The sequence below is a fragment of the Amblyraja radiata genome, chromosome 22 (assembly GCF_010909765.2).
Source record: "Amblyraja radiata isolate CabotCenter1 chromosome 22, sAmbRad1.1.pri, whole genome shotgun sequence".
NCBI classification, from domain to species: Eukaryota; Metazoa; Chordata; class Chondrichthyes; order Rajiformes; family Rajidae; genus Amblyraja; species Amblyraja radiata.
In genome coordinates this window covers 12,401,331-12,416,218 of record NC_045977.1, presented here as the reverse complement: position 1 = coordinate 12,416,218, position 14,888 = coordinate 12,401,331, and the positions used below count along the sequence as shown (strand labels likewise).

The following is a 14,888-nucleotide window of genomic DNA, read 5'->3' as shown; positions in this document are numbered from 1 at the left end:
ATGATAACATTCACAGTCCTCGGTAGGTAGACACCATGGTCGCAAGTATTAGAGCAATGATTAGCAGAATGATAGAGCCATAATGTATCATAGTACCCCAAAGTCCAACAAACCAAAGGTATGGCAACCAGTTCAATAGTACCCCAAAGTCCATGAAACCAATGGTATGGCAACCAGGTCTCACTCTCTTCATTGACAACCGTCCTGATGAAGCTTGTTTAGGGTCAATGGATTAGGTGCCACGTGTAGGCAGTGTGGCACCTAATCCATTGACCCTAAACAATATTGGGGTTGTGCCATAAAGTTCGCACCTGTCTGAGGGTGTTGCCAATCTCTTTGTAGATCGTTGCACAGGTGAGGTGCTCCCCCCCTCTCTTACTGTGGTGGGGTTCATCCCCTTGACGCTATCGTATCTGTGGGTTTGGACAGCTTCTCCTAGTAGGTTTGGGTGACCTGCTTCCACATCACCACGTAGAAGCGGCTGCTGGACTGGAAGCCAAAGACAAAGCCATCGTTGATTGCAGTCTGTGTTGATGTGGAAGGTGCCACTGAATTTGATATAGTTGAACTCCTCAAATCCGACAGTATGGCCAGGGTCAGAGTTGGCGGTCTGCAGTAACTCCCTGCCCTTATTGCGCACTACCCAGATAGGATCGATCTGCATCGTCCCCTTTGGAACTTCCTCAGGTCAGTCTCACTGATGGCGTTGTTCTCGGGACACATGTCATAGATATCTGCGATGTCGTCAAAGTCGTCCTTGCAGTTGTCTCCTCTGCTGTCACCATCGCCATCCATCTGGTCAGGGTTGGGAACAAAACAGCAATTGTCCTTCTCATCAGAAATGCCATCATTGCCATCCTCATCAATATCCTGATTGTCATCACACTGATTACCCACCAGGTCTGAGTCATTGTCTTCCTGGATAGGGTTAGGCATAATCTCTTTCAAGAGATCCATCTGTTTCAAAATGTTCAGCTTCTCTCTCTCTCTAGTCATACGATAGAGCTCAAAATGCTTCAAGATTGTTGATGGTTTGTCTTTCCAAAGTTGTGACCAAAGGCTTTGCACTTCCTTCTGATCTGTAAATATGTTCTTTCTTCAGCATGGATCAGCTTTGATCAGCATGGATTAGCGATCAATCAGAAACACCTTGTTACCTCCTGGGTGGGCGCAAGGTGTTTCATGCACCTCTTCATGCTGCTCTTTTATGTATTTCTTAAGTCCGTCAACTCCTCTGTAAACAGCACAGCAACCCTTATACCGACATCGACACACGGTGGGGAAATCTTCCCTTTCCAAGTTTGACTGGTTTCCGGCCATGTTTTTGTCCAGATTGTTTCTTCACATCCTTAATATTGCACTTCTTAACTGGTAACTTACTCTTTTTCTTCCAATATGGTTGAAAAGACTCATCTGAAGAACCATATTTTTCTGTCATCTTCACTTGATAAATACCTTTCAGAAAGATCACTGGACTCCAATCCATCCACAACATAATTTCTTATAGAACAAGTTGCTTCACTGCAATTAACTGCGTTTTTTTCACATTTAATGGTTGAGTTGCATCTTGTACCTGAACTTTTTCCTAAGAGTATATTCAGGACCTGTGCGCAAGAACATATCCTTCTTCAATGGGGATTCCCAGTTGCCCACATCCACCAACCGCAAAGTGGCTCCACTGTATGTAGATTAGATTAGATTAGATTATTCCTTTAATAATCCTTTTCAGGAAATTACAGTGCCACGACAGCTTCAAGACAAACATAACACCACGCTTTCATACATAACAAGTTAAAATACGTTAAAATACAGGTTAAAATACAATTAATTTAAAAAAGTGCAGTTATTTATGCTCATTATAAAGTCTTATAGCAGCTGGTAAACAGGACTTCCTGTATCTCTCCGTTTTGCACATTGGTGCAATCAGCCTCTGGCTGAAGATGCTGCTCTTGATCACCTTCAGGGCATGGAGTGGGTGAGTGGGGTTTGTCATTATGGAACCTAGTTTATTTAGAGTTCTGGCCTCTGCCACCTGCTGGACCGTTCGTTGCTCAGCCCCGACCACTGAGCCGGCCTTCCTGATTAGTTTGTCCAATCTGTTTTTATCCGCTATACGGGCGCCATCTCCCCAACAGGCCACAGCAAAGAACAGAGCACTGGCCACCACTGAATGGTAGACACTGCACAGTAGGGGTTGGCAGATATTAAAAGACCTCAGCCTCCTTAAAAAATACAGTCGGCTTTGTCCCCTCCTGTACACCGCCTCCATATGACACTTCCAGTTCAGCTCACTGTCAAGCTGCACCCCAAGGTACCTGTGATTAGCAACCACCTCCACCTCAGTGCCCTTAATGGTGATCGGCGTTGCTTGAGTCCTCCTCCTCCCCCTCCTAAAGTCCACCACTATCTCCTTTGTTTTTTTGGTGTTGAGATGGAGATTATTGTGTGCGCTCCACTCCACAAAGTTACTTATAATGTCTCTGTATTCCTCCTCATTGCCCCCTTTAATGAGGCCGACAACAGCTGTATCATCCGAAAACTTCTGCAAAAAGCAGCTGTTGGTGTTCCATTGGAGATCCGCTGTGTAGATGGTAAACAGGAACGGAGCCAGCACAGTTCCTTGTGGAGCCCCTGTGCTGCTCAAGATGGTGCCCGAGACACTGTTCTGTAGGCGCACGTACTGTGGTCTGAGGGAAAGGTAATCCAAACACCACAGTACCAGTGATGGATCCACTTTCATCTTCTCCATCTTCTCCCCTAGCAGTCGGGGCTGAATAGTGTTGAAGGCGCTTGAAAAGTCAAAAAAAGTAATCCTTACAGATGCATCAGTAGTGTCCAAATGTGTGTACACCCTCTGCAGCATGTAAATGAGGGCATCATCGACACTGATGTTAGGCTGATATGCAAACTGTAAAGGATCCATGTGATTTGACACACTAGTCCTGATGTAGGAAAGGACAAGTCTCTCAAATGTCTTCATTATGTGAGAAGTGAGCGCTACTGGTCTGTAGTCATTGTAGAGAGTGGGATGGGTCTTCTTTGGAACAGGTACCAGGCAAGATGTTTTCCACAGCCTTGGAACCCTCTGTAGACGTAAGCTCAGGTTGAACAGGTGTGTTAGAATACCACACAGCTCTGAAGAGCAAGTCTTCAGTAGTCTTGGGCTGGTGTCATCAGGCCCCACTGCCTTCCCTGGCTTCAGTCTGTCCAGCATCACCTTGACCTGAGCAGTATAAAGAGTCATGGGTGGGGCTGCCGGTGGAGTGGGAGGTGGAAAGAGGGGACTCCGTACAGGTGACATCTCAGGAGTGATGGAGAGAGGGATGGGAGGTGGAGAGGAAGCAGCAATGGTCAGCAGACCAGGTGGGGGAGGCTGGGGTGGTGTGGAGCCGTCGAATCTGTTGAAGAATCTATTCAGATCATCAGCCAGACCCTGTTCACCATCAGGCAGTGTACCACCGTTCTGCTTCATGCCCGTGATCTTTCGCATTCCAGCCCATACCTGCTTCACACCATCTTGCTGCAGCTGTCGTTCCAATTTGAACCTATAGGCTTCTTTCCCCTCCTTAATCCTCACCTTCAGTTCCTTTTGAAGTTCTTTGATTTTATTCCTGTCGCCCTCCCTGAAAGCCTTTTTCTTCTCATTTAGTAAGGCCTTCAGGCTGCTGGTAATCCAGGGTTTGTTATTGGGGTAGCAACGAATACCTTTCAGAAAGATCACTGGACTCCAATCCATCCACAACATAATTTCTTATAGAACAAGTTGCTTCACTGCAATTAACTGCGTTTTTTTCACATTTAATGGTTGAGTTGCATCTTGTACCTGAACTTTTTCCTAAGAGTATATTCAGGACCTGTGCGCAAGAACATATCCTTCTTCAATGGGGATTCCCAGTTGCCCACATCCACCAACCGCAAAGTGGCTCCACTGTATGTACAAGGCTGAAAGTCAGCTAACACTGGGATAGGTTGATGCTTCGCAACAGTATCACCCTCACCATTTTCAGTCACTGGTGAAAGGGTTATTGAACCATCCAGAACTTCCTCCATTGAGTCCTTATTTCTACTGGATGGGCACTGTCCCTCATTCAAAACAACGCTGCGACTTGAATGCATGTCCAGGATGTAACTGTGGCCCTCTGTTATCAGAGTTCTAATAATAATAATAATAATAATAATAATAATATCTTTTATTGTCATTGCACATAAGTGCAACGAGATTTGGGTATGCAGCTTCCATCCGACATCATAACTTAATAACTACTAAAATTTAGGTTTAGATACCCCGAGAACATGGTTTGTACAAAGAACATTACAACAGTAAAGTAGTCAAAATACTAAAGTGCAGATGTGTCTGTGCGACATGACCATCCAAGGGAGACAGTCGGTGGGGGTGGGGGGCACTCAGCAGGGCCGGTTCAGAGCAGCTATAGCTCTGTGAAATAAACTGTTCCTGAGTTTGGAGGTGCGGGCGTAGAAGGACTTGTAACGTCTGTCGGAAGGAAGTAGTTCAAACAGTTCATTACAAGGGTGTGAGGAGTCTTTGTGAATGCTGACGGCCTTCCTGAGGCACCGTGTGCAGAAGATGCCCTCCAAGGCTGGTGTCCCAACGAACTTCTGCGCTCTGTGGACGACGCGCTGAAGAGCTCTCCTCTCCGCCTCCGTGCAGCTGAGATACCACACAGAGATGCCATACGATAGTATGCTTCTCTGTCGTGCAGCGGTAGAAGGTTGTCAGCAGCTGTTGGGGCAGACCAGTCCTTTTCAATGTTCTCAGAAAGAACCGGGCTGCAGACGCCGCGCCAGCTGGAGCTCTGCAGACCGCGGCTTCAGGCTGCCGGCTGCCGTGGGCCAGCTAAACGGAGCGCTCCCCTCCGGCGAGCCCCGGCGAGGGCTCGCCCGCTCCACGCCGAGAGTCCATGCTGCGCCTGCCACTGGAGACCCGGGCCGTCTCCGGGAAAGGCCCCGCCGATCCTTGTTGTTAGGCCACGGGAGAGGCGACCTGGAAAAAGTCGCCTCTCCATGGAGGTGACCAAAACGGATTTCCCCTTACCCCCCCACACAAAACACACAAAGAAACATTAAAAACATATTTTAAAACATACTAAAAAAACAAATAAAGTTGAAAAAAACGGACACGCTGCACAGTCGTGTGTGAAGAGGGAGTAGAGCATGGGGCTCAGTACACAACCTCAGTACCCAGCTCAGGGTGATAGTGGAGGACAGGTGCGGGCCCATTCTTACTGCCTGCGGTCGCTCCGTCAGAAAATTCAGGATCCAATCGCATATCGGCGAGCTGAGGCCTAGCTGGTTTAGTTTGTTGGTGAGCTTGGTGGGGATGTCCGTATTGAAGGCAGAGCTATAGTCTATGAAGAGCATCCTCACGTATGTGCCCTGTCTTTCCAGGTGAGTCAGGACAGTGTGAACAGTGCTTCCAATTGCTGGTATTTTGCCTGATGGACATTGGACTTTGTCTCTGGAACTGGTGTGCTATAATGCTCAGAACGATATTCTCCACACTAACCTTTCCTTTGCTCTACCTTTTTCAGGTGAGCGTGAATTGAATACATTTATTCACGTTAATCCTTGCTGACATTGAAAAAGGGTGCAAGATTCTTTAGACTCATCACTTAGCTATTGAATGACTATTAACTGGGATCCTGTTAATGTTTCCAAACTTAGCTGATTTGATTCAAGTTCAATAGGTTTGTTTTTAATCTGTATTCTGGGTCAAGGGATGAACCATGGACACATGAACATTGAAATTGTGAGCCTTCTCGAACCGCTTCTCACATTGGTCACAAGCAAATTCAAGTTCAGCTTCCGCCTTGTGCCTGGTCATATGGTATTTCAAGGATGCTCTTTGCCTGCACTGGAAACCACAAACTTCACACTTCAAAGGTTTTGCTCCATTATGTCTCATTTGGTGAACTGACAGGTGTTTCCGCTGTTTGAAAGTCTGTCCACATTCATCACAAATGTTTATTTTCACAAATCGAGTCGTTCTTTCTCCCAAGTTGTCCAACATCGTGTGAAACCAGTCTTCTCCATCAATGCCAAATGGCTGTCTGATCCATCCCAACTCAGCTCCTCACTTTGATCGCGGCTGGGATTTACCTCAATCCAGTTCTGTAAATGAGTTTCACTCCAAAATCAAGGCTTTTCAACTCCACAACCTGATCGCTCTCCTTCAGCTGCTGTGTGATGGAAGCAAGATGGTCATTTTCAGACTGGGCATTGGTGAACACATTTCTCATCTGTTTCAGCTCAGTCTGTTGCTCCGGGATAAGCTGCCACCTTGTTCTGGTTACTTTAAGAACCTGTGGTAATGGATCCATCTTGGTCAGTGTTATAAACGTAAGGACCGTTGTCAGCCTATTCAGGACGTCTTGGTGCAGGGTGTTTCCCCAAGTCCAGCTCTCTTGACCAACCTCAGGATAAAAAGTAGGGTCAATAGCCCCATTGTCCTTTCTTGGTTCTCCTCCATTTATAGTCAATCGTATCAGATGTCTTCAACGGGAGTAATCTTCAATCTTCACGGCGGTTGGTGTCGTAGTAGCATCTGGAATAGTCCATACTACTGGGATCGGACAAAATTGGGACTATGTTGGAGGGGAATAAGGAAAACAAAGAAAAATAAATAAATAAATAAACCTAAAGTTAAGAGAAAACAAAGAACAATTAATTTCCATAGATTGCAAGCTCATTAAATGACATCCTATTTAATCTGACATGGACCATTTCATCAAAAGGGGTTTATATATAAGGTTACTTGTTGTCACCGATCCTGATAGGCTTTGGGAGAAATTTTTTAAAAGCATAGCAAAATTCTGAACTCAGTAAAATTAAGCTTCCAGTATCCTGTTATCATAGCCTTGAAAAGAACACTGAGCTTCTCTAGTCAGATAAGAGACAGAACTTGGATGAGTGACAACTCAAAAGAACACGGAGAACTATAATATAAGAGCCAGAACTTCCTTGAATACTTTTGAAATAGAAATAGTCGAACATTGAAAGAAAATCGAGTTAAAAAAAAACAGATAAAATTCACATCAGGTATCCAAGAGGAGTTAGCTAAAGTGGCGTAGCCCCATTCATTTGCAATAAATCATGCAGAACATCGTAACAATGTTACAAAATTTTGAGATTTTAAAAATCAAGTCTTTAATTTATCCCATCAGAAAAAAGCATAAAAAGAAGTTTAATTTGATACCTAATTCACTTTCATATCTTCAGTATTAAAACAGTTATGGCCATTTTCATACTCGGAAATTGGCATCTTGTTCCCTATTGTTTTTTCATTGACTTAACACAAAAGCTGTGATCGAGAACATTTAAAAGCCGATAACTTTCTTAAAATTTAAGAGAACTGAAAGAAATTATCAGTTATTATAGATTGATGCATTCTGAAACAATATTGAAACAATCTTACTTAGATGAATTGAAATTAAAACATATAATTAGTTAGTTACCTAATTGTAGCTAATTACAAAATTCAATTACTAGATCTAAACATCTATCCATTTCTTAAGAATAGATTAACATTTTTAAATAGTTTAAGTGTCCAAATAACATCCACACAAGAATTCAGAATATAACATAATTTTTAAATCTCATTGTCATGGCCAAATGGAAGGAATTTAATGTTTAATACCTGTAAATTAATGGCCATTTAAATCAGCTTGCGAGTGGGATTTTCTGGAACGGGACCATTTGGAACGTTGCGGTGAATTTAGTCCCCCATATCGGCAGCAAATACACTGACGGTTCGTTCGGGGACTAAATCACCGTTTCACAACTTAAAATGTGAATTAAATACATCTTAAGAAACATTTTTATACATAAAAATAAACTAGTTTCTTTTACCTGGTCCTCCATAAAATCCGTCCCCGTTTTCGGCATTGACGGCTTCAGAAGCTGATTTTAAAATCATTCCAGCGATTAACTTGTCGGGTGATTTTTTTTTAAAAACACACAGAACGGCCGTCGGAACAATTCTTTAGCAACATCTTGCGCTCCAACAAATATAATTCAGGACCAGGTCGGGAAAAAATCCCGTTTTAACCCAGCCCCCCCCCCCCCCCCTCAAAGGCGCCAAAATCGCGCACACGGCCAGTGGCAGAATTGCAGCACCGCTGAAGGTAAGTTTTGTAACATACCTACATCAAGCGTCTCTTAATTTTATATTTTCCTACCTTATCTGACAAAAGCCGTTCTGTTTAAAAGGGTTCAATTGTTTCTATGGGAACCAATTTGCAGAATTACTAAGCTAGGAAATTCCCCTGGCAGATTTTGTGAACTAGGACTGGGAAGGTTTGCAAAAGTTGTCTTCTTTGTTGGAGTGAGAATTTAAAATGAACAAAGGGAGTAGTTCAATGTAATGGTGGGCGGGCTAATGTTCACAATGGGAGTGGTCTGATGATTGGACAGTGATTCAGATTGTGTTTGGCCACCTTCCCCTTCTTCTATAGACATAGTCGCTATTGCCAGACTTAGGGTATCGAGAGGACCTCGAGAAGACTTACCGGTACCGGCTTTGTTCTCCGAACTCTTCTCAGCGCTTTCTTTCTCTGCCTTAGCCCTTATCTCCTATTCCTCTGCCCACTGAAATACCATCTGAAGTACTTTCCATTCTTTTAATAGTTCTGTCTTTATACCATTCAATTCCTCTTTTAAAAGGACACTCTCTCTCTCTCTCTCTCACTCGGATCTGCAGTACATTACAGCTCGGAGCTTCTACAACTACTGGCTGGCGTAGGCGAGCTCTTGATATTATAAAGCACGTACTGGGCGGAGCTACTACTAACAAATACTATAATGGGCTAGCATGCAATAGCCAATCTACATCTCTTCTTGGAGAAATAAAGAAACATCAGTGGCTAAGCAAATATAAGCGGAATGTTAAGAATATACTAGCAAAGTTACACAAAATCGCCATATCTAACGGGTGGCCTATAAACCCGTCCAGCCCTCGTGCGGTACGAGACCGCCTCACCTCCTTTTACGGGAGAAAAGACCGGGAGGGAAGTGGGGAAACAACAGGCGACCTGACAGGCATGGTGGGAGACGAGATAGGCGAAACAGGCGACAAATGACGCGGGGAGACCGCGGTAGGAACGACGGTTGGTGGTGGAGAGCTGGACCGACTGTGGGAGTGAGCACAAGATGCGGGGCATCAGGATATGGAGTTGCAGAACGCGGTTCCTTCACCGGAAGGATGTGTTGACGGTTGATGTAGATGACTGCGTCCACTTCCACCAGGTATGATCGTGGTTCTTTGGCAGGGTCATGAATGTGTCCCAGTCGTGTATGGCCCTTGTCAGTTTGCAGACAAACCACTTGTCCACGTGCAAGAGGTTTAAGTGGTTTGCTGGACTTGTCGAAGAACCGTTTCTGCGTGTCATATTTAATTTGTACTTGTTTTTGAACCGCAGGCAGGGAACGAACTTGGGGCTGCAACAGCTGCTGGGAGACAGGCAGGGAGCACGGGTTTGGTGAAACATCAGTTGTTGGGCTGGAGAACTTAGTATGGGATCCCAAATGGGAGCAGTGGAAGCAGAAACGTTAAATATATTTAAGTCTAAAATAGATGGTTTTTTAGCTGCCAAGGGGATAAGGGGCTACGGGGAGAGGGCAGGGATATGGACCTAGGTATGGTTAGTATAGTAAGACCTGAGTGATCTCCTGGACAAGTGTCGATCGCCTGGATTGGGGTCGGAGAGGAATTTCCCGGATTTTTTTCCCGAATTGGACCTGGGTTTTTATCCGGTTTTTTGCCTCCCCCAGGAGATCACGAGGTTCTTGGGGTGGAGAGGGGTGATAGCGGTATAAAGGGGAGGGTAGTCTTGTGTTCTGTGTCTTGTGTCTATTGTTTGTGGGTAAGTGTGTCTGTTTAGTGTTCAGCCATGAGCGAATGGCGGTGCGGGCTCGACGGACCTGGTGGTCTACTCTCGCACCTACTTTCTATGTTTCTATGTTTCTATCCCGTACAATGTTCCGTAGATTGAGCAGGTCCAGGTATACGTCAGATTTGGCAAGGTATGATCGATCCATGAGTTGTTTTGCACTCCGAACGGCGCGTTCGGCGAGTGTTGGACTGCTGGAACTCGGGATTGCTGGTAATGTGTTGAAAGTCCCATCGTTTATCAAAGTTTTTAAAAGCTTGGCTGGTGAACTGTCTGCCGTTGTCAGACTGAATACGTGCGGGGGAGCCATGCACAGAGAGGTGACGTTGCAGCTTCTCAATCACTGCCTCCAAAGAAATGGTTTGCAGTAGATCTATTTCGAACCAGCCCGAGTACGAGTCAACAAGAACCAGATAGTGTTCCCCGTGCCACTCGAAGATATCGGTGGCTAAGGAGGACCACGGAAGAGGAGGGACTCGTTGCGTCAGGAAAGGCTGCTTCTGATGATGTGGCATCAGGCTTTTGCAGACAATGCACGTTTCGGTTCTTTCACGTATGTATTTGGTCATACCGGGCCAATAAAACATGCTTTGCACCCTTTGGAGGGTTGCCTCCACGCCGGTGTGGCCCCTGTGGATGTCGTTATAGTATTCGTCCCAGAGGGTGACAGGGACCACTGCCTTGTGGCCCTTGACTATGATTCCGTCCTGTAGCACTAGTTCGTCACAAACTAGGAAGTAGCGGCGTACTTCGAGCGGGGTGTTGGACAGTTTGTTGGCCAACCGCGTCGGATGACTGTAGACAGCAATTGTAAAGTCTCATCAGTAGCTGTGTGTTCAGCTAGGCTGCTTAAATGATCCGTTGGCACAAACGAGACCGTCATGACTGAAAATTCGTCCTGTTCGTAGAGTTGTTCGTTGGTTCTGCGCGGGGCTCTGGACAGCGTGTCAGATATGTTCATGTCTTTACATTTCTTATAGACGATGTTGAAATCAATGCGCTGCAGTTGCATCATCATTCGCTATAGTCGAGCTGGGGCAGCGTGGATCGGTTTGTTTAAAATGGTGACCAGCGGCAGGTGGTCAGTCTCGATGGTCACAGTTTTACCAAAGTTTAAGTCCTTGAATTTAATGCAGGCGAAAACCACTGCGAGCAGTTCCTTTTCGATCTGGGCGTAGCGCTGTTCAGTGTCAGTTGCAGTGTCAGTGTACAGGATGCATATGACACGGGTTTGAAATCGCCGTCAGTAGTGGCCTGCAGGCACGCTGCGCCTAGCCCATACTGGGATGCATCGCAGGTGAGCATTACCGGTAACTCCTGATCAAAATAGGAGAGTGTAGGTGCGCTAGCCAGCTGCAGTTTGAGAGTGTCGAAAGCCCTTTGGTGCTGCGGGTACCAGGACCATGCTGCATCCTTGTGTGTCAGTTCTCGCAGGGGGGCCGATATGTCGCTGAGGTTGGGAATAAAGTTACCCAGGTAGTTAACCATGCCGAGGAATCGTTGCAAACTCACTACATCAGTAGGAACCGGCAGTTCGTTGATAGCTGCAGCTTCAGTCTGGTCTGAGACCGTCACTGGCAAAAACATGTCCGACATAAGTGACCTCAGGAACTTGAAACCTGCACTTTAGTGGATTGAGTTTAAGCTGAATGTCTTTGGTACGGTCAAGTACACTCTTCAGATTGGCGTCATGTTCAGCCAGGTCACGGCCATAGACGAGAATATCATCAACAATGATGGCGCATGGGTACTCGGCAAACAATTGTTCCATAGTGCGCTGGAAGACTTCACTGGCGGAGTTGATGCCGAAAAGCATTCTTATAAATTTGAAGTGGCCAAAGGGTGTGCCGAACGTAGTGAGGCTGGACGAGTCTGGGTCCAAAGGAGCTTTTGGCATCCAGGACTGAGAATACTGCTGCGTTGCCAATCTGTGCAGCGACACCTTCAGTGGTTCGCATTGGGTAATGTGGGCGCTTGATGGCAGTGCTAAGATCTCTGGGGTTGATGCAGATACGAATCTCCTCCTTGTTTTTTTTAGTTGCAATGACCATGGTGGAAATCCAGTCGGACGGGTCAGTTACTTCAGCAATAACACCCATTGAGATCATGCGTTTGAGTTCAGCATGTATTCTGTCACTCATGGCATGTGGGACACGATGTGGCGCTCGGACCATGGATGTCACTTAAGGATCAACAGTAATGCGATATTTGACAGGCAACTTGCCAAGTTCATCATTAAACACGTCTGTATTGGGAGAGTAGTTGCTGAGTGGGCTCATCAGTGAGGCAGAGTTTGTGAACAGCGCGTCCAAAGTACACCAGGCCTAGATCGTGGCATGCATTGATACCGAGCAAAGTCTCTGAATTTGCTTTAACAATGTAAAACTGCAAGGTGCGGGTCTGTTCATCTACAGTGCACTTTAAATCAGCTTTTGCGAGTGGGTGCAGAACCTCTCTCCCGTAAACCCGAAGCGTTGCTATACGTTATCCTTATCTATGCGTTCAGCATCGCAAATTTTTTTGAACTCCCTTAATGAGATAACATTGACTTTTGCGCCAGTGTCCACCTTGGCGAGAAGAGGCCTGTTATTCACGAACATCGTGACTTCAGGGTCAAGTAGCTCGTTAGACGAAGGGAGGAGGGAGTGGATGGCAGAACTGTTATCTACACTGTCTGAGAGTGAAGCGGGGGACGACAACTCAGGCTCTTGGGAGTCAGTATCGGTGAACTCCTGTTGAAGCAGGTGCAGGCTTGTGCAGGCTTGTCCTTGCAGAATTAGGAGTCACACGGGAACGACAGCAAAATGGTTTAATTTCCTACAGAAATTGCAAGCTTTTCCACAGGCAACACAGAACTGACGACCCTCAGCATGAAAATAGTTACAATTCTGACAGTGAGCAGCAGACCCGGTAGGGGGTTTGCGAGAGGAGAAGTCCGTAAAATTAACACTATGTTGCTATGTTGCAACGAGCGGGAGTTCCCCTCTTCCATTATAGATGAGGCTCTCACTAGGGTCTGGCTCCTCGATATCCTGTATCGATATCCTCGATATCCTGTAACTCCGCTCTTGCTCCATCCCCCCCATTCTTAACAAGGACAGAGTCCCCCTTGTCCACCTCAACTTCAACATAAGCCAATCAGGTAAAGGCAGATCCACCCCAAAATAACTTGCAATCAACACAAACTAAGTTACATTGTTCACAACAAATGAGGAAAACACAAGACAAATTGAAATTGAAACCAAAGAAATGTTACTTTAACAGTTTTGCTATTAAAATTTGACTTGAATCTATGTACATTAAATGCATTAACCTGAGGGGCAGTTGATAGTAGAACCCATTTGAAAACGTGATTCATTTGTTGCAATTCCCTCTAATAGACAAATAGTGTAACAAAACCATAAAAATGGAACACTACATGTTGGGCTGACAATTTAGGTTTGGCAGCAAGGTGGTGCAGTGGTAGAGTTGCTGCCATGCAGCGCCAGTGACCAGTCTTCGATGCTGACTATGGGTTCTTGGTTCTTGGTTTCTTGGTCCTCCAAAATATTCCAAATGGAATTTAAACTGGAGGTGGTGAAGGGAGGGTGCTGACTGTACGGAGTTTGTATGCTCTCCCCGTGACCATGTGGATTTTTCCCCGGTGCTCCAGTTTCATCCCACACGCCAAAGACCTATAGGTTTGTTGGTTAATTTGGCTTTGGTAAAAATTGCAAATCATCCTTGGTGTGGAGGACAGTGTTTGTGTCCAGGAATTGCTGGTTTCCACAGAATCGGAGGGCCAAAGGGCCTGTTTCCGTGCTGTATCTCTAAACTTAAATTTAACTAAATCATCGTGGCATTAATCGTTTAATGTTGTTTATTATGGTATCTACTGAATAAGGTGTTTACACATCTGCTATGCTCCTGCAAGTAAGATCTTTGGATTCTCTATCTTAAAGAGCTGTAGAAGCTCAGTCATTGTCAGATGTCAAACAGAGATCAATACATTTCTGCATACAAAGACAATAAGGGGATATGGGGATAATGATGGAAATAGCATTAAGGTATTTGAAAGGTCTACTGCCACTCCTATTTCTTATGCTCTTATGCATTAATAAACAAACAAGTTAACATTTGTTTCGCATCATGCCTTAATTTTATGGCAGTCGTAATTTATTAAATGGTGATTCACAATGAGAAATCTCAGGGAGGCTTCTGATGAGGATCATTTGCAGCTGGGCTAATGAAACCTATATGGTATTTTGGCTGCTGTAGGGTTTTTGTTATTCCTAGAATTGATCATTGTGCATTTCAGAAGTTATTAAGACAGCTAATCAGGAAAATGAAAATATATGCAAGGATATTGTAATACTTATGAGAAATTTAAAAAAATTGTTGTTGCATACTGCGCTGCTTTGCCTGGCTGAAACCTATTACTTAAGGGCTCCTGGGAGGATGAAAGCCACTAGAGAGAAATATCCCCGGATAATACATGTTTGGCAAGTCAGTTTTTGAACAAATGCATCAGTACCATCATTGCCTACACACCAAGAAGCCATTAAATAATATGTAAAACTTTAAAAGGCCCCATTTTAAATTCTCTTTACATAGCTCAACACTGAGGTCTTCAAAATTCAAAACTCCATCAAAGACTGAATGCTGATACCACCTGTAACTTTTTTTTTAAGTGGTAAATCATTCAAAAAAAAAAACGGAATCTTCAACCCACATTGGGGTACATTCCAAAGAACAAAATTTAAGTTCCCAATTCTATTTCTAAATCTTCTGATATATAAGTGCCTTCTGAAGCACTGCTGTACTTTGGGAGATTTTCTTGACTTTTGCCAAAACAAAGTTCTGGAGGACAGCGAGTGTCAGGGAGCATCTGGGGAGAGAATGGACTGAAGACGCTTTGGGTCAGGACCCTTCGAAGTCTCTCTCAACTATCTGCACCTTATTGGGTGTGATGCCTATAGTCCCCAATGTTAAACGGGTCTGAGT

General features: G+C 44.9%; 1 long non-coding RNA gene across 1 annotated transcript; it reads left to right on the top strand.

Moving 5' to 3' along the window:
• The first annotated feature begins 601 nt into the window (after nt 1-601).
• Nucleotides 602-13,067, top strand: LOC116985595. Its single transcript, XR_004415306.1, has 3 exons — nt 602-705; nt 6,560-6,570; nt 13,058-13,067. It is a non-coding gene; the product is annotated as an uncharacterized LOC116985595 (long non-coding RNA).
• The last annotated feature ends 1,821 nt before the right edge of the window (nt 13,068-14,888 follow it).